This window comes from Sus scrofa, chromosome 1 (genome assembly GCF_000003025.6).
Source record: "Sus scrofa isolate TJ Tabasco breed Duroc chromosome 1, Sscrofa11.1, whole genome shotgun sequence".
NCBI lineage: Eukaryota > Metazoa > Chordata > Mammalia > Artiodactyla > Suidae > Sus > Sus scrofa.
In genome coordinates, this window is record NC_010443.5 from 196,309,009 (window position 1) to 196,327,694 (window position 18,686).

The window sequence follows — 18,686 nt, forward strand, 5'->3', positions numbered from 1 at the left end:
GCCACAATGGGAACTCCCTTCTGACCATTTTTGTTGTTGTTGTTGTCGTTGTTGCTATTTCTTGGGCCGCTCCCACGGCACATGGAGGTTCCCAGGCTAGGGGTCCAATCGGAGCTGTAGCCACCGGCCTCCGCCAGAGCCACAGCAACGCGGGATCCGAGCCGCGTCTGCAACCTACACCACAGCTCACGGCAACGCCGGATCGTTAACCCACTGAGCAAGGGCAGGGACTGAACCCTCAACCTCATGGTTCCTAGTCGGATTCCTTAACCACTGCTCCACGATGAGAACTCCCCTTCTGACCATTTTATGACTGGGTAGTGGTGGTGGTTGTTTTTAAATGTATGAAGCTGCATGAGATGTTTGTATATTTTGGAGATAAATGCCTTGTCTGTCACTTCATTTGCAAGAATACTCTCCCAAGTACTGATCTTTTAGGAATGATAGTGGAATTAGACTGAGAAGTAAAAACAAAACAAAACTGGGGAGCCATGTGGATATGATGGCATTCACACACAAAGAAGGATAAGAATCATTACCTGAAGAGAGAATTTGTGTTTTAGGTAACAAAAAACAATACTTCCAAGTTATCTTTTAAATTATATTTGAGTTGTTTGCCCTGACCGAGAGAAATAGCTGAGTTTGCCTTCATTAAATCCATACTCAAAATCTAAACTTGGTACATGTCAAGCTTCTGGAACTAGAAAAGTATAGATCTTCATGCAAGTTAGTTCTCAGGAGCTCAGCTAGATTTTTGCTTTAGTTTTCTCATTTCAAAAGCAGAAACCTATTATTTTTATGCAGTGTTTCATAATCTACTCATTTGTTAGCTAAATTCTCCAGATATTTGTCAGGAGATTATTTTTCCTTCTGTGATGGGGCACAACAATCATTTAATATTTGTTGCTATCAAGACATTACAAAATACACATATAAATAGATTTCTAAGGAACAAGTGTGCACAGTTGGAAATGACAAATTGTTCAATATCAGAAATGACTGGTGGAGAAAAAATATCCCCCCCCAAAATGGTAACTTAGCTGAGTAATGAGTGCTCCAATTAACATATTCTACAAATCTATCAATACTCTGGCTCAGCATAACCTTGTTACTCTCTAAAATTAATAATGACAGATACCAAGGCCTTATTAATATTTTAATAGTCTAATAAGCCCAGGCAAGCATGCAGTAAGGAAGAATGTAAATCAGTGGTCAGGGTTGCTGGGCAGTCTCAAGAGAGTCCACCAGGTGGGAGGGCTAAGGCCTGTAAAGCTTTCTTAATTTCTCTTGTGTTTGTTCTCATCTCAGTACCCAGTTCCAAAAAATGTACTAATTTTGAACAGGAGGGTGTGCTAGTACGAGGCAAAACACACAGAGCATTTAGCATTCTTTTTCTAAAAAAATAATTGCCACACTTGTAGCATATGGAAGTTTCCGGGCCAGGGACTGAATCCGAGCCACAGCTATGACCTGCACTGAAGCTGAGGCAATGCCAGATCCCCCTGGAATCGAACCCATGCTTCCACATCAAGTTGAACTGCTATAGCTGGATTCTTAACTCAGTGTGCCACAGTGGGAATTCCAGAATGTTTAGCATCCATTATGCCCACAATGTATCTTAAGAAATTTCAGTGTTTATGTTAATGTATATCATTAAGTGCTCTGTCATCTGAAACATAGTGTGAACTCTTAAAAGAGCACATATATACACACACATGTATACAGGTATATGCATATGTTTGTATATGCATGTGTGTGTGTGTGTTGTGTATATATGAATTTGAAGAAATAGGTTTTCTCTGATTCTAGCACAGCAGTCTCCTTATTCTAATCATCTCCAAATTCATCCTTAATAAAAAAGCTATAATGTGTATAAATTACTGAGAGATACTTGGAGGAATAAAACTGAATGACATCAGGGAAGAAGGAAAGGAAAACATTAAATGACATGCGTAAAGTACCTCTATAAGCTTGCCATATTTCACCTGCAGCGTATGGAGGTTCCCAGACTAGGGGTCAAATCGGAGCTGCAGCAGTGTTGTTTTCCTGCTCTTTTTTTGCTTCTGAGAGGCCCATTTCCTCAGGAATCTTTGCTTCGCCTTCCTTTTGTGGCACTCTTAAAAATTTCCTTGGAGTAGACTTTGGATTTGAGGGTGCATTGATAGTTCTCTCTTGTAATAATATGTCCCTATGATTTGATGCCCATTGTTGTTCTTCAGAGAGAGAGGGTCTGCCTATTGAGGGCTTTCATCACTGAGTGGCTTTGAATGATCATTTGTTGAAAGCCATATAGGTCCAGAGAGAACAAATATTTTTCAGTTGGAATTTCTAATCTAAATACCACAATGGATCTCTAGAGCAAGGGGGGAAAAGCCAGAAGAAAAGAGGCATGATTCTAGAAAAAAGGGAACAAAGGAATTTTTACAAGGAAGACAGAACCTGTATGCATACATGCCTCAGGACTGACACCACCAGAGGTAGTTTTGGTGATAGCAGCTGAAATCTGCACCAAAGTTAGTTCTGTTCTTGGAGGCTTCTTACAATTCAGCTGGCAATGACTCACTTTAATTTTTAAAAATTTTTAAATTTTTAGGTCCACATCTGAAGCATATGAACGGGCTATGGCTGGAGTTCCCATAGAGGTACAGTGGAAACGAATCCAACTAGAAACCATTAAGTTGCGGGTTCTATCCCTGTCTTTGCTCAGTGGGTTAAGAATCTGGTGGTGCTGTGAGCTGTGGTGTAGGTCACAGATGTGGCTTGCATCTGGCGTTGCTGTGGTTGTGATATAGGCTGGCAGCTGTAGCTCCAATTCTACCTCTAACCTAGGAACCTCCATATGCCACCACTGAGACCCTAAAAAGCAACAAACAAACAAACAATCAAAAACAAAAGGACTAGGGGTCAAATAGGAGCTGCAGCTGAGGTCTACACTACAGCCATGGTGAACACTAGATCCAACCCACATCTTGACTTACACCACAGCTTGCAGCAACGCTGGATCCTTAACCCACTGAGTGAAGCTAGGGATTGAACCCACATTCTCACTGATACTATGCTGGGTTCTTAACCACTGAACCACAATGGGAACTCCAATGATTCACTTTTAATTACCTGATTACACTTAGAGCTCAGAGCCTAGAAATACATTTCTTCTCTCTCCTTCTCTTTATGTTTTCTGACAACTTAAAAGAGGTTGGTTTTTACTTTGGTCTTGACTCTGCTGCCAATTTGCTGATAAATTTTTCCTACCACAAGCCCCACCCAATTCTCACTCCTCTATAAGCTTGCCATATTTCACCTGCAGCGTATGGAGGTTCCCAGACTAGGGGTCAAATCGGAGCTGCAGTTGCCAGTCTATACCACAGTCATAGCAATGCGGGATTTGAGCCACGTCTGTGACCTACAGCACAGCTCACAGCAACGCTGGATCCTTAACCCACTGAGTGAGGCCAGGGATCAAACCTGAGTCCTCATAAATGCTAGTCAGATTCATTAACCAGTGAACCACTATTGTGCCAGGCACCTATTGGCACTGGCCACCCTCTTGTCCTTGACTCAGGGTCTCCTCCAGCAATACCTGTTCAATGTTGTCTTCTCTTCCTTCTCAGGTCTGATGAGCTATATTTTCTTTATTTCCTCAGCACATTGAGCATTGAAACCTGTACCTGCAGGATTATGCTTATGTGCAGGTATGCTTGTCTTTTTCACTGGATCGTCAGCTCCCTGGGGACAGAGTCTGTGCCATTCATTTTTAAATTCTTGGTACGTAGGAGGCGCTGTTGGAACATTTGCTGAAGAAACATTCAATACATTCTCTTGTTTCATGCAACAAAGTGATTTGAAGTTAGAAGGGAGCTTTTGACATGTGAGGCATTAATGAAGAAAATAAGTGCTTGTATTATTTAAGACACGGAAAGCTACATATGTTTAATAAATATGGGTAAAATAATTGACTCGTTGAGGCCATGGGATGAGCAATTCTGGAGGATGGCATAATGATGTATGACAAGGGCACTGGTCTCAGGGTTCATAAGTTAGCATCCTGGTCATAGCTTTGCCATAGAATCGTGCTGTAGTCCCTGGAGCCTTTCGTTTTTCTGAACCTACTTTTCTGAAGGAGAGACAAGATGAGATAATTCTCAAGAATTCCAGGTCACTGAAGCTCTGAAACTCTATCATCTGTTATAATATTCCCAGTTAGGGGTTGTCTGTTATTGCCAAGAATCCCCATATAAAAGACACTGAAACATTTATTGTACCTTATTCAGATTTGGGGTTCTCTAGATACTTTTTCTTAGTTCCCTACTTTCCTCATCCTTCCTCAAGAACTACAGCTTTGTTCTGAAGCAGCAGGGTATTTTGAACAGGGCATGGTGTTACATGGCTCCCTGTTCTTATTCACCTCCTCATTGAGTTCCTTTGTCTCATTACACCAGTACTTCATACCAGCCTTGGCCTCTCTCTGGCTAGCCCTTACCTCCAACTGGCCCTGGCATTTTGCCTTATCTTCATTTTTATCCATGCATTTTACCCTTATCTTCATTTTTATCCTTGCATTTTGCCTTATCTTCATTTTTTGTGTAAAAGCCACACTACCAGAAAAATCTGCAGTCATTTCATCATCAGGTTTGTCTTTTCTTTTCAGAGCTCTCCCACTTTTAATATGACAATAATAATAAGTATTGTTTATAGAATGTTTACTACATGCCAGGTATTGGGGCTTTTCATATATGGTTTTTATTGTGTTGAAATACATTCCTTCTATTCTTAATTTGTTGAGAGTTGGGTTTTTTGTTTGTTTTGTTTTTTTCTTTTTAGGGCTGTACCTGTGGTGTATGGAAGATTCTGGACTAGAGGTTGAATTGGAGCTGCAACTGATGGCCTATACCACAACCACAGCAACATCAGATCCAAGCTGCATTTGCCACATACGCCGCAACTTGCAGCAATGCCAGATCCTTAACCCACTGAGCAAGGCCAAGGATCAAACCTGCATCCTCATGGACATTATATCAGGTTCTTAACTGGCTATGCCACAGCAGGAATTCTGTGACTCAATTTTTAAGAAAGAATAGTTTTATAATAGGGTCCTTTTCAATTTGAGGTCAAACTTAGCATACTTCTCAGAACATTTTGCCGCATCTTAAGCTTCTTTTCTTTCTGGTTCTGTTAGAAAGTCTCTTGTATAGACTTATTCAAATAAAAACTCATTCATGTCAAATGCATGTAACTGGATCCTTACTAGTCCCAGCCTCTTTTGCTCTGGCATCCAGTGTTTACTTTAACCAATTTAATTCTAGCCCCTTCAACCTTGGTAGAAAATTAGGAATTGTCTGAAATACTCTTCAAAGCTGTTAAAGGCACCAGAAAAACCTGGATGTGAAAGAGGAATAATTGATAAATGAGGAAGTGCTCAACCTTAGGCACTGAATATTCTGTTCACAGGTTAAATTCAGGGAGGTTGGGTATGATCATTATAATGATGTCTTTCAGGTTAGACAAAGGCTGAGACACACATCTGTTTTTCTGCCTCTATATTCTGAGTTTAGGGTGGTCTAAATGAGGTGTCTAAAGAGTGTTAATGTTGAAGGCCATCATAAAGCAATAAGTTCTGAGGAATCTTCTTCCATCACTCTAAATCTCTGGGTGCAATAAGGAATCCATGGCTAGAGCAGGAGAGTGGGGCACTTCCCTATCTCGTGATAACACAGTCCTCCTTGTATTTTAGACGTGGGGTTTGAGGCACCTCTTTGAGGCCACATGATACCTAAATTCTGCCAGAGGAAAGGGGTGTCCAGGAATTGGGTGTCCAGGAATTGGGAGAGGCAGAGCAATTCTCCTTTCCCTCTGGTCCCAAGAAATTGCAGGGCGTAGATGGCTTTCCTGTTAGGTCATTAGACAGTCACATCATCCACATTCCGCCGCATCTTCACACTCTGCACACTCAGACTCTACAGGTAAAACCCAGCATTACTGGGCGAGAAGACAGAGGTTCCTATCATACCCTTCTTTCCTGGATTCCCTGCAACTGGAAATGCTAGATCATGGTGCTATTATATTTTTCACATATGTGCCAGAGGCAGTTACATTATTGTCTTAATGGGAACAAAGATGAAAAGGGCTAATGACAGTAGTTTCAGAGAGAGGAGGACTGGGAAGCACTTGATTTAACGGGGCAACTCTTCTTTGGGGACTAAATTCAAATATCTAAATTTTTCTCTTTTATCTTACTGGACAGGCTATGGAATGGCGACTTTTGATTTTTACTTTGAGCAGTAGGAATACAGAGACAGTCTTCATTCTTTCAGCTTCTGCTGGCTCATTTGTTTTCTTCAATTACCATTGTGTGGTATTGGAAGCCTCACTGGAAGGAGTCAGAAATTGCAAATCTGAAAATGGAGAAAAAAAAGACATTAGTTTGTTTCATCCTGTAAATCTCTGTTTAAAATTATATTAAGCAACTTGATCTTTTCCCAGCTTAAGCTTAGTGTTAACCTTTTTTTTTTTTCCCTAAGAAATGGCTTTGGTATGTATTAGATATTACTTAGAATTCTTGTTACTCTTCTCTTCTATCCTAATTGTCCCCAGGTATGCTTCTTTGTACATAGTAAGCAATTCTTTCTCTTTCTTATTTAACCTTTACAGTGTTTAGAGGTTTTTAAATTGCTACTGTGGCAAACTGCACCGTTTGCATCATTTGTTCTTTGACTATATGATTCTTATTACTCTTTTGATAATTCTATAATGAATGTGCAGGAAGTATATAGGTAATGTGTGTGTAAGAACTGGTATGAATACAATCAGTAATGTGTGTGCAATAGAGTATTGAACTACTATAAATGTGAGGAGAGAACAGTGCCTGGCTTCTTTTGGTTTTGAATAAGTCATGTAAGGAATAGAAATGAAATTGAAAGGAGGATGTTGCTTCAGGCTGGAGTTTATACAACTAACTAATTTTAAAGATCTCTTTCAATATTATGGTCCAGTATTTCTCAAAGGTACTGTGAACTGGAGATTGCCCTTACCATCTGCCTCTACCTGGAATGAATCATGAACCACTCCAGCTGCTGACCTGCAACACCCCCTGAGTGGAGCTCAGGGTGGAGATCAGGAGTGAGGCACTCTGTGCTCTGAGAAAACTGGCAGAACAGGTCTTCAGAGAGACAGATATTTTTAGGAGAAGATTTTATGAGCCCAATTCTTGCATCTCCTCATATCTAGAAAAACACTAAAATCTTTCATGGTGAAATCTCCTCATTACTAGTAGTAACCTTGATGAAACCAGCAGCAAACTTCTGTAAAATGTCTGCATGGCTGCATGCACCTCCCCCTTTCCCTTTATCACATGTATATACAAAACAAAAGATGTCACAGTCATCAGAGAGTGCAGCCACTTCCAAGGGGGAGCCAGTGAGCCCTAAGGGACCTTAGGAAGGAAACAAAGAATACCTGTCATCTAGCAGCCATCAGACTGTAGCCACTCCTAACAGTGAGCCCTAAGGAAACCCAGGCTGTGAAAACACAGGATACTGGCCCTAGATTGCTGAAGTGCTTATCAAGGAATGATTTCAGTGAACCCAGACCTTTGCATCTTCCCTCAGAAAAGTGCTAAATTCCTTAAGATATCTGGTATTCTGTTATTAGCAGTAATCTTTTGTTCCCACTACCTGTTCTTTGTTACAAAACTCCTATATATCCTAACTAACCCCTCACCTCCTTGGAGAGGTTTCCTCAGGGTTACTTGAGATGCTGCCTCCCAGGCTCAAGTCCTCATTTTGTCCCCAATAAAAGTTAACTCTCAACTTTTAGTTTATGTATTTTTTAAAGTCATCAGTAGCAAGACCTAAGCTGGAGAGTGTAGTATTTTATTAGACTAGCCAGTAAGTTGTCAGTTAAGCATACTTAAAAGTCAGAAACTAATGTATAAGGTTCTGTACTCAATGGAAGGCAACAGTATCATGACCCTTAGATCAATCATAGAACTTTAGAGCTAAAAGAGAACCTAAGAAGTCATACTGTTTCATACTCTTTCCTTGTACAAAGTGAAACTGAAGCTCCTGAGGTTTTCTGTTACCTGGTTACTTGGTTGCTGAATCTAGTTAAGTCTCTCCCATCACTATGCATTGTTTAGTAACACTAAGTAGGAATGACCTTAAGAACTACCAGGTTCCTTTTGCATTTTTAAACTTCCTATCATGAATTATTTCTCATTTTTATAATGAATGTTATTTTGATGTCCAATATTCTTCCTTATTATTATTTGGCAAATACTTTAAAAAGCAATATGTTAAGTTCCTCCAACACCATGACAGACCATGAATCCTTTTGCTATCCATTCTGAAATTGTAAAAGCAGTGACTAACTCCTTTATTTTGTTATGCCTTAGTATTCATCAACATCCAAAATATATATATTCACCAATGCAGGGAGTACAAAAATGAGTCATATAGTAATTATTTCCAAGGTCAACCATAAAACTTTTGCCCCTCAGACTTTCAGAAGGAAAATATAAATAAAGCAGCACCTAAAATGGAGAATCAGTTTTTAGCTTGAGACCTGGTATGGATTTATGTATCTTTTTTTTGGTCACGTCCACACTATTCAGAATATGGATCCGGGGATTGAACGTGGGCCACAGCAGTGACAATGCTGGATCCTTAGCCTGCTTCACCACAAAAGAACTCCCTGGATTTAATTTTTTTCTAGAAAAAGAAAGTATCTCTTCTATTCCTCATCTGTGTGCTTATCTGGGTTTTGTCTTTTCCTTTCACTGTCTTCTAATTATCGAATTATTTTTTTTTTAAATCACTTTATTTAGGTATGATTGACATAACAAAGGCTGTACATATTTAATGTATACAACCTGATGTGTTTGGAGATGTATATACACTCATGAAATTGTCACTATAATCTATGCCTTAAATCTACCCATCACATCCAAAAGTTTTCTGCTGCCCTCTTTACTTTTTTTTTTTTTTAAATTTTAATTCTTATCTCCTGACACTCTACATTTGAAAAGAAACTTTCTGTAATCCATGGACACCATTTGCCTTTGTTTTATAATTTATAATGACTATATTTTAGTTATTGCCTGTAAATGTATACAATTTGTAAGCTGGGTAATTGGTATGTTCTACCTAGCGGTGTTCAGTCTACATTCATTTCCTTCTATTGCATAAGTAGTTTTGGCTTTTAAGCAAACAAAGGAGTAAATTTCTGTATATATGGATGAAGCTAAAATGAAAAAACCTTGACTATCAGACATGAATCAAATGTGCTATACAGACTAATCTATTATTTGAGTGTATCTTAGACAGTGTGATTAATCTTAATCATGTTTATTCTTTTAAAAAATATCAACAGTTAAAAATTGCATATCTTATTATTAAAAATGGTGTTGGAGCTGAGATGTAATCTCCTAAATGAAGGAATAAAAATAAGAGCAGGATGATCTAGCTAACCATTTTTCTTCCTAAAACTTGAAATAAATGGAGATCAAGAATGTTAGACATCCTTAAATAAATCAGAGGTCTTATGACATTTCTAATATTTTATTAACAAAATTTTGATTTGATTTATCTATTTAAAATAACTTGCAAGGTATTCTCTAAGTGCTGAAACATAAATTACAAACATGAAGCCTTGATTTATGTTAATGGTGGGTAATATGTGGGACATGGCAAGTTATCACAGACTTTGCAATATTCCTTTAGTCAGGGGATGGAATCACAGAAAAGTACTGAAGAAAGTGCTGCCTTAGGCTCCATTTGTTGATATATAGATGATAGCTGTCTTCTAAAAAATGATATAATCCTGATAATGTGAACTTTCACTTTTTTCCCAGACACCTCCAGGTTTTAGTGAAATCTGCTTGAGAGTTGTGAGTGCCTCCAGGTCTATGATGGATCAGAAACTTTCAGATCTCAGGGAAGACATAGGAGTATTAAAAAACAAGGTCTGCCTAAGTAAATATTGGACCTCTCTGATCTCTTGTAGAATGTTAACATTCGTATATTTCTAAAAGCACCTTCATTTCTACCACTTCTTAGACCTTTAACGACACTCACTGCCAATTCCCAATTCTGTGTAAACTTGAAATATGCCTTCTGTATCCTTTACCTGGGCTACAAAGCATCACTAGGGAGAAATCATATGCTTCTGCAAATTGATACTGGTGCACTTTTTTTCTTTTTTTTTTTTTTTTTTTTTTTTTTTTTTTTTTTTTTTTTTTAGGGCCACACCTGCAGCATATGAATGTTCCCAGGCTAGTGGTTGAATTGGAGCCTAGCTGCCAACTTAAACCACAGCCACAGCAATGACAGATCTGAGCCATGTTTGTGACCTAAACCACAGCTTGTGGCAATGCCAGCTCCTTCACCCACAAAGCAGGGCCAGGGATTGAACAAGCATTCTCAGGGATACTAGTTGGATTCATTACCCCTAAGCCATGATGCGAACTCCACAACAGTGGGTTTTTTTTTTGGTTTCTTTCTCAGGACAAGTCAATCAGTCAATGAACCTGTTTGTCTTGGTTGTACATCCTTAGCCCAGCACTGTTCTCAGTGCTCTCTGAGGAAGACCAGAGAAGCCCAGGACAACTCTGGTCCATAAGAGTTTACTATCAAGATAGAATAGCAAGATGCCACTAGAAAATTAAACAGTTTATAAGGGCTAAATTATGCAGCCCTCACAAATAATTAAGAATGGCTTTTCTGCCACTATGGTTCCTGCTGTGGCTTGCCACATATGTGTTTGTTTTGGTCATTGTGTGCAGTGGCTGGATGTGAAATCTCAGTTTCCAGATCAGGAATTGAGTCTGGGCCTCAGCAGTGAAAGTGCCAAATCCTCACCACTAGACCACCAGGGAACTCTGCCATATGTATTTTAAAAAACTTTTTATATGGAAAATCATTTTGTTATTTGTGGCTGAGTTGCCATGGTGATACAGAGTTCCCATATGCCCTTATCCTTAGCTTCCCCTAATGTTAACATCTTATATAACCATGATATTTTACTATTAACTACGCAATAGACCTTATTCAGATTCTGCAAGTTTTACCATTAATATCTCTTGTTCCAGTATCCAATCTGCTGAGAGACCTCATTACATTTAACATATATATTTTTAAATAATGGAAAAGATATAAAAATTAGAGGGAAAGTATTTACCCATATTCAGATATCACTATTGTTAATATTTCAGTATATTCTCTTCCAGACACACACACACATAAATACATACCACACACATTTCAGAATCACACTGCATACCTATTTTTGTACACTATTATTATTTAACAAATTATAAATATTACACTAAAATTAGTATTTGAAATGTTTACTGTGTACATAGTTCTTTAAAAATATTTTTAATGATTTTTATTTTTTTCCATTATAGCTGGTTTACAGTGTTCTGTCAATTTTCTACTATACAGCAAGGTGTTAGTATTTGTTGTATGAATCTGGGTGCTCCTATATTATGGGCAAATATATTGATGATTGTACTATCCTCTTCTTGCTTTTTCATTTTTTGTTTTTACTTTTTAGGGCCATACTCACAGCATATAGACATTCTGGGGCTAGGGGTGGAAACAGAGCTACAGCTGCTGGCCTATGCCACAGTCACAGCAACATGGGATCTGAGCTGCTTCTGCAGCCTACACCACAGCTCACAGCAACTCCCAAACCTTAACCCACTGAGCGGGGACCAGGAATGGAACCTGCATCCTCATAGATCCTGGTCGGGTTCATTATCCGCTGAGCCATGAAGGGAACTCCCTGTAATATCCTCTTATTGAATGGATCCTTTTACCATTAAATAGTGTCCTTCTTTGTCTTTCTTTATGGCCTTCATTTTAAAGTCTATTTTGTCTCATATGAGTATTGCAAATCCTACTTTCCTGTTTTGTCCATTGGCATGAAATATCTTTCCCATCCCCTCACTTTCAGTTTCTATGTGTCCTTTGCCCCAAGGTGAGTCTCTTGTAGACAACAGATTGTAGGTTTTTGCTTTTTTATCCAATCTGCCACTCTGTGTCTTTTGATTGGAGCATTCAGTACCCTGCCATTTAAGGTAATTATTGATAAATATGTATTTTTTGCTATATTAAACCTTGCTTTCCATTTGATTCTGTTTCTCTTTTCTTCCTTTTTTTTTTTTTTTTTTTGTCTTTTGTCTTTTTTGTTGTTGTTATTGTTGCTATTTCTTGGGCCGCTCCCGCGGCATATGGAGGTTCCCAGGCTAGGGGTTGAATCGGAGCTATAGCCACCGGCCTACGCCAGAGCCACAGCAACGCGGGATCCGAGCTGCGTCTGCAACCTACACCACAGCTCACGGCAACGCCGGATCGTTAACCCACTGAGCAAGGGCAGGGACTGAACCCTCAACCTCATGGTTCCTAGTCGGATTCGTTAACCACTGCGCCACGACGGGAACTCCCTTTTTTTTTTTTTTTTTTGTTTGATGATTTCCATTTGTTTTATACTTGTGTACTTTTCTTTTTAGTTTTTTTGTGAATGTAATGTTTGGTTTTGATTTATGGTTGCCCTGTTTTTTAAGTATGTTAACCCCTTCCTATATCTGCTTGCTTTAGCCTGATAGTCATATAGGCTCAAACACATTATTAAAAAAAGAATCTATATTTTCTTACTTTCCTTCCCCATGTTCTATGATTTTGAAGTCCTTTTTTAAAATCTTCATGTTTGTCCTTTTGCTGTTCCTTGTGTTTATCATCGTTTTTACAGTAGTTATTTTTTCTCCCACTTTTATTTTTTTCTTTTGCTTTTTCTTTTTGATTGTAGTGATATAATCAGTTCTTTTTTTTTAATCTTAATTTTCTTTTCCACTGTACAACATGGGGACCAAGTTACACTTAAATGTATACATTTTTTCCCCACCTTTTGTTCTGTTGCAATATAAGTATCTAGACATAGTTCTCAGTGCTACTCAGCAGGATCTCATGTAAATCCATTCCAAGAGCAATAGTTTGCATCTGATAACCCCAAGCTCCCGATCCCTCCCACTCCCTCCCTATCCCCCCAGGCAGCCACAAGTCTATTCTCCAAGTCCATGATTTTATTTTCTGTGGAAATGCTCATTTGAGCTGTATATTAGATTCCAGTTACAAATGATATCATATGGTATTTGTCTTTGTCTTTCTGGCTCATTTCACGCAGTATGAGAGTCTCTAGTTCCATCCATGTTGCTGTAAATGGCATTATGTCATTCTTTTTTATGGCTGAGTAGTATTCCATTGTGTATATATACCACTTCTTCCGAATCCAATCATCCGTTGATGGACATTTGGATTGTTTCCAAGTCTTGGCTATTGTGAATACTGCTGCAATGAACATGCGGGAGCATATGTCTCTTTTAAGTAGAGTTTTGTCTGGATAGATGCCCAAGAGTGGGATTGCGGGGTCATATGGAAGTTCTATGTATAGATTTCCAAGGTCTCTCCAAACTGTTCTCCATAGTGGCTGTACTAGCTTACATTCCCGCCAACAGTGCAGGAGGGTTCCCTTTTCTCCACAACCCCTCTAGCACTTGTTATTTGTGGATTTATTAATGATGGCCATTCTGACTGGTATGAGGTGGAATCTCATGGTAGTATTGATTTGCATTTCTCTTATAATCAGCAATGCTGAGCATTTTTTCATGTGCTTGTTGGCGATGTGTATCTCTTCCTTGGAGAAGAGTCTATTCAGGTCTTTTGCCCATTTTTCCATTGGGTGATTGGCTTTTTTGGTTTTGAGTTGTATAAGTTGTTTGTGTATTCTAGAGATTAAGCCCTTGTCTGTTGCATCATTTGAAACTGTTTTCTCCCATTCTATAAATTTTCCTTTTGGTTTCCCTTGCTGTGCAAAAGCTTTTCAGTTTGATTAGGTCCCACTGGTTTATTTTTGCTCTTATTTCTGTTGCTTTGGGAGACTGACCTGAGAAAATATTCATGAGGTTGATGTCAGAGAGTGTTTTGCCTCTGTTCTCTTCTAGAAGTTTGATGGTGTCTTGTCTTATATTTAAGTCTTTGAGCCATTTTGAGTTTATTTTTGTGCATGGTGTGAGGGTGTGTTCCAATTTCATTGTTTTGCATGCAGCTGTCCAGGTTTCCCAGCAATGCTTGCTGAATAGACTTTCTTTTTCCCATTTTATGTTCTTGCCTCCCTTGTCAAAGATTAATTGACCATAGGTGTCAGGGTTTATTTCTGGGTTTTCTGTTCTGTTCCATTGGTCTGTCTGTCTGTTTTGATACCAGTACCACACTGGGTTTTGATGACTCTGGCTTTGTAGTATTTCTTGAAGTCTGGGAGAGTTATGCCTCCTGCTTGGTTTTTGTTTCTCAGGATTGCTTTGGCAATTCTGGGTCTTTTGTGGTTCCATATATAGTTTTGGATTGTTTGTTCTAGTTCTGTGAAAAATGTCATGGGTAATTTTATAGGGATTGCATTGAATCTGTAGATTGCTTTTCGTAGTATGGCCATTATTAGAATATTGATTTTTTCCAATCCAGGAACATAGAATATCTTTCCATTTCTTTACATCTTCTTTAATTTCTTTGATTAAAGTTTTATAGTTCTCAGCATATAAGTCCTTTACCTCCTTGGTCAGGTTTATTCCGATGTATTTGATTTATTGAGTTGCGATTTTAAAAGGTATTGTATTTTTGTATTCCTTTTCTAATATTTCATTGTCAGTATGCAGAAATGTGACTGATTTCTGAATGTTAATCTTATATCCTGCTACTTGGATGAATTTATTAATCAGTTCAAGGAGTTTTGGGGTTGAGTCCTTAGGGTTTTCTATGTATAGTATCATGTCATCTGCATACAGTGACAGTATTATCTCTTCTCTTCCTATTTGGATGCCTTTTATTTCTTTTGTTTGTCTAATTGCTATGTCTAGGACTTCCAAAATTATGTTGAATAACAGTGGTGAGAGTGGGCATCCCTGTCTTGTTCCAGATTTGAGTGAGAAGGCTTTCAGTTTTTCCCCATTGAGTATTATATTTGTTGTGTGTTTGTCATAAATGGCTTTGATTATGTTCAGGAATGTTCCCTCTATACCCACTTTGGCAAGAGTTTTTATGAATGTATGTTGGACTTTGTCACATGCTCTTTCTGCATCTATTGAGATGATCATATGGTTTTTGACTTTTTTTTTTTTTTGTCTTTTTGCCTTTTCTAGGGCTGCTCCCAGCATATGGAGATTCCCCTGCTAGGGGTCCAATCGGAGCCGTAGCCACCGGCCTATGCCAGAGCCACAGCAATGCGGGATCCAAGCCTTGTCTGCAACCTACACCATAGGTCACAGCAAGCTGGGTCCTTAACCCACTGAGCAAGGCCAGGGTCAAACCCGCAATCTCATGGTTCCTAGTTGGATTCGTTAACCACTGCGCCACGACGGGAACTCCTGACTTTTCTTTTGTTAATGTGGTGTATGATGTTGATTGATTTGCATATGTTGAACCATCCTTGTGAACCTGGGATGAACCCTACATGGTCATGGTGTATGATCTTTTTTATATGTTGTTGGATTCAGTTGGCTAAAATTTTTTTGAGAATTTTTGCATCTATATTCATCAAAGATATTGGCCCATAGTTTTCTTTTTTGGTGGTATCTTTGTCTGGTTTTGGAATTAGGGTGATGGTGGCATCATGAATGTCTTTGGTAGTGTTCCTTCTTCTCTAGCCTTTTGAAAAAGTTTAAGGAGGGTGGGCACCGGATCCTCTTTATATGTTTGGTAGAATTCTCCTGTGAAGCTATCTGGTCCTGAGCTTTTATTTGTAGGGAGTGTTTTTATGACATATTCAATTTCATTTCTAGTGATTGGTCTGTTCAGTTGGTCTGTTTCTTCTTGATTCAGTTTTGGCAGGCTGTAAGATTCTAGAAAGTTGTTCATTTCTTCCAGATTGTCAAATTTGTTGGCATATAGTTGTTCATAACTCCTACTTTTAGATCTGTATGTTGGCTTATTTAAGTGGTTGCTTTCCAATTGTGGTTTCCTCCATCCTATTTCTTCTTAGTTCTTTTTTTATTTAGAGAAGCCCTTTCAGTATTTCTTTTAGAATGGATTTAGTATTGCTGTACTCTTTTAGCTTTTGTTTGTTGGAGAAATTCTTTATTTCCCCTTCTATTTTAAATGATATTCTTTCTGGGCAGAGTATTCTAGGCTATGGTTTTTTTTTCCTTTCAGAACTTTGAATGTATCTTGTCACTCTCTTCTGGCCTGTAGTGTTTCTATAGAGAAATCAGCTGATGGACTTATGGGGTTCCCTTCTAATTAACACATTTTTTTTCTCTTGCTGCCTTTGGAATCTTCTCTTTATCTTTAGCTTTTGCCATTTTTCTTATAATATGTCTTGGTGTTGTCCTATTTGGGTTTAACTTGTTTGGGGCCTTCCGTGCTTCCTATATATCTTGGTATCAGTTTCCTTTAGATTGGAAAGTTTTCAGACATAATTTCTTCAAATATATTTTCAATCCCCTTGTCTTTTTCTTCTCCTTCTGGAATTCCTATTATGTATAGATTGGCCTGCTTTATATTACCCCATATTGCTTTTGTGTTTTTTTCATTTGGTTTTCTGTCTACTGTCCTGATTGGGTGATTTCCATTATTCGATCTTCCAAGTCACTAATTCATTCCTCTGCATTATTCATTCTGGTCTTCAGTGCCTTTAGCTCAGTTTGCATCTCTACAAATGAATTTTCTAATTTTTGTAGGTTCCTCCTTATATTTTCTAATTCCTCTCTAAAGTAATCGGCTTTACTGTTTATATCTGCTTTTAATTCCTTGATCTTCAGCCTGAATTCCTTCAGTATTTTCACTACCTCCCTTTTGAACTCAGTGTCTATCAGCCTGCAGAGGTCTGTTTCACTGTTTGCTGCTTCAGGTGAATTCTCCTGTTCTTTTAACTGGAAATGGTTCCTGAGCTTCTTCATCTTTCTTATGTTTTCTGTTTTTTGTTTTTTTTTTCCTGTGAGTTTAGGAAAGCCAAAATGTAGTCTCGGAGGGCAACTTCTATGCAAGGGAACCCCTTTGTATTTTGCGGTGTTTACTATTGATGTTTGGTGTGAGAGTTGGGGGATGTTTGCTGTCTCTTTCTTTGGTGTGAGTTGCATGTTTTCCCCAGGGTGCTGAGTGTGTTTCCACGGAGAAGGAGGCAATAGGAAGGGCTAGTAGTCAGTGCCTGATTGCTGGTCTCTTAAAAGCAGTAAGAACCTACAGGAAGGTGGTGCAGGCTACTCCTAGTTGCAGGGTTCTGGGAAGTGGTAATGAGCCTTATGTGGATATATGAGATGCCCAGGGCATTTGGCAGTGGCAGCAGCGGGGTATGTGAGTTCCCAGGGGAATGAGAGCAACAACAGATAGTGTTTGGTCTCAGTGTCCTCCTCTGAGGTGACTGGGGCCATAAGTCGTGCCAGTTCAGGGACTCACAGTGGTAGTGGGCCACGCCCACCTCTGGAGTCAGTGATAACTGCTGTGGTTTACCCCTGCCACCTATAGACCATGCAAGAAGCACCCTGTCCCACTTAGCCCACACAGGAGGTGCTGCACAGGCTGTTCCTAGTTGCAGGATCCTGGGAAGTAACAGTGGTCAAGCGTGTAGGCACTGCCTGGAGCATTTGGCAGTGGCAGCAGCAGGCTAGTGCTCCTAGGGGAACGAAAGTAACAACTGGTGGTGTTCGGTCACAGTGCCCTCCTCTGTGGTTCCCTTGAGGTGATTAGGGCTGCAAGTGGTGTCTGTTCATGGGCTCCTAGTGGTGGTGGGTCATCCCTACCTCTGGAGTCAGAGATAATTGCAGTGGTTTGCCCCCACCACCTTTAGACCATGCAAGAAGCACCCTGTCACTCTCAGCTCCCATGGGGGGTGTTGCAAAGGCTGCTCCTAGTTGTAGGTTCCTGGGAAGGGACAGTAATCAAGTGTCTGGGTACGGCCCAGAGTATTGGCAGCAGCAGCAGCAGCAGCAGCAGCAGCAGGGTGAGTGTGTTCCGAGGGGAACGAAAGTAACAACGGGTGGTGCTCCATCACAGTGTCCTCCTCTGTGGTGCCCTCTGAGGTGATTGGGGCTGCAAGTGGTGCTGGTTCAGTGACCCCTAGTGGTGGCAGATCACGCCCACCTCTGGAGTCAGAGGTAACTGGTGGTTTGCCCCCACCACCTATAGACCATGGAAGAAGCACCCTGTCCCACTTAGCCCACGCAGGAGGTGCTGCACCAGCTGTTCCTAGTTACAGGGTCTTGGGAAGTGACAGTGTTCAAGCTTATGCATTTGGCAGTGGCGGCAGCAGGGTGGGTGTGTTCCTATGGGAGTGAGAGCAAAAACAGGTGGTGCTTATTTGCAGAGCCCCCCCCCCCTTTTTTTTCTGATCCCTGAGGTGACTGGAGCCACAGGTGGAGTCCACTCACTGGGCCCCAGTGGTGGCAAGCCACATCTCCCTCTGGCTTCCAAGAGGACCATCACAGTCCATCCCTGCTGCCTTGCAGATCATGCAAGAGGTACCACATTGCACTTATCCCTCCCACTGCCCTTAGCCCACACAAGAGGTGTCCAGCCACCTGTAGCCTGCACAAGTAGCAGCTGACCTCCCGTAGCCCAAGAAAGTGGCTTCTTGCCACCCGTAGCCTGCACCAGAGGAGCCCTGCCCCCTGAGAGCCTGAGCATATGCAGGGAGATTCCTGTGGT

General features: G+C 40.0%; 1 long non-coding RNA gene across 5 annotated transcripts in view; it reads left to right on the forward strand.

Moving 5' to 3' along the window:
- The window catches only part of LOC110255429, a 79,015-nt gene that overhangs the window by 29,910 nt on the left and 30,419 nt on the right, over positions 1-18,686 (forward strand). The window contains exon 3 of one of the 5 annotated variants that reach the window (XR_002335624.1): positions 9,848-9,958. The exons of the other annotated variants lie outside the window; for them this stretch is intronic. This is a non-coding gene — a long non-coding RNA (uncharacterized LOC110255429). The remainder of the gene's footprint in view (positions 1-9,847; positions 9,959-18,686) is intronic. 5 annotated transcript variants of the gene reach the window in all.